Source organism: Carlito syrichta, unplaced genomic scaffold (genome assembly GCF_000164805.1).
Source record: "Carlito syrichta isolate Samal-C Ts95f unplaced genomic scaffold, Tarsius_syrichta-2.0.1 Scaffold33524, whole genome shotgun sequence".
Lineage (NCBI taxonomy): Eukaryota > Metazoa > Chordata > Mammalia > Primates > Tarsiidae > Carlito > Carlito syrichta.
The window spans coordinates 2,615-4,389 of NW_006977620.1; the positions used below are offsets into that span (position 1 = coordinate 2,615).

The 1,775-nt window shown below is 41.8% G+C and overlaps 1 pseudogene; it reads right to left on the reverse strand.

The window, feature by feature from the left end:
- Positions 1–520: 520 nt before the first annotated feature.
- On the reverse strand, positions 521–1,296 carry LOC103274434 (annotated as a pseudogene).
- Between the last annotated feature and the right edge of the window lie 479 nt (positions 1,297–1,775).

The following is a 1,775-nucleotide window of genomic DNA, read 5'->3' on the forward strand; positions in this document are numbered from 1 at the left end:
TATGTCACCCCCATCCCAACCCACAAAGAAAAGATTGCCAATGGTGTGAGTGTGAGTATGTGTGTGTGTGAGTATACACATTTATCTTTCCACATGTGTACATATTACATGTGTATACTCATGCACACATACAGGTAGATACAGATACTCGTATCTCAAAAAGGCAAAGACAAAAATACACAACTATGCTTGCATGAGGCAGAAGAATAAGAGAATGTCAGGGTGGAGGGGAAAATATTAAGATCTATGACAGTTTCAGATGACCATATACTAGCTTCACTTTTACCCACCTGCCTGCAACTCCCACCAGACAGACTTCTTTAGAGGAAGGAGTTCTCACATGAAATGCTTCATGCTGACATGAATGTGTACTATTCAGAACAAAACCAGTTCTTCTGGCAAAGATTGTGGGTTTGCAGGGACAGTGATGCTTTCATTAAAATGGAAAGCAACCAAGTCTTCATGTCTACAAATTACATATTTACTAGGTCCACAAATTTGGCAGAATCCGTGATGACATCTAGGATGTTCGCACCAAATTGTAGACATTACTATGGAAATCTTCATCAAACTTGATGAAATAGATGGAGAGCTTGGCCTCCATCTATTGGATGACCATGCCGGTCCTTTTCAAGCCATGTTCTTTGGCATATTCCACCTGTTTGACTACCAACTGTCCACAACTTCTTCTGGCTCTCTTTCTGCTGGAGGTGAGTCATTGAGAACAGGCATAATGTGCACGTCACTTGTAATCATCTTGAAGCTGGTACATGTGCAAGACAGGGTCTTTCTCATAGGTAATGTAGAACCATGTGTTCATAACAGGTACACATGCTAAGATCATTCCCCTCAGCTCATCTTTGAACCACCCTCTGACTCAAACATTTGTTCCACCACCTTGCCAATCCTTGTGTCTGCCAAGTGTGCATCACTGATTTGAGATTTTGCAATTCTATCAGGGAGGACTTCAAGTGCAGAAACTCACCTTTATTAAATTATCATCCATAAACACAGTTAAATCCATCATGTTTTATAAGATACAGAGAAGGAGTTCCAGGCACCTGGTCCAGAGTGGTTCCTTTCCACTGGGCAACAGGACTGGTCCCCTTCTTCCACCCATGCTGAATCCTGCAGCCTAGGATGTTCTGTCAGGGCTGGGAAACAGGGTTGCTCAGCCCCACACTGCTCTGATGCTTTTTGTGAGATGTCGTCTTCATCATGTTTGCAGACACTCTAGCATGGTCTGCATCTGACTCTGGACCACTGGACAGATGTCTTTCTGAAAGGGATCTTCATTCATTCATCTGCTGGGCTCGGGTGAGAATTCAATATTCTCCAATTTGAAACTCTTCACAGAATGTTAGGATTTTTTTTATCTTTAAGAACATTAAAAATTGAACTTCAATCCCTTCTGGCTTATAGTGTTCCTGCAGATGAATCTGGAGTGGTTCTGGTTGATTTTCCCCAATAGGTAGTCTGACCTTTCTGTCTTGCTGCATTTAGGATTTTTTTCTTTCATAACTACTTTGTGTGGATGAATTACTATGTGTCCAGGGGTTGGTCTTCTCATGTCACACTTTGCAAGAGTTCTCTGAATCTTGTCTTGAATGTTTGGGTCTCTGGCAAGATGAGGAAAGTTTTTTTGGATGACCTGATAGAATGCTTGTCCCAAGGTTCTCCATCTCCCTTCCTGCTTCAAGGATACCAGTCTAGCATAGATTCAGCTTCCTGATATAATTGCACATCTCTTCGAGGATTTACTTTCTTCTTTTTGA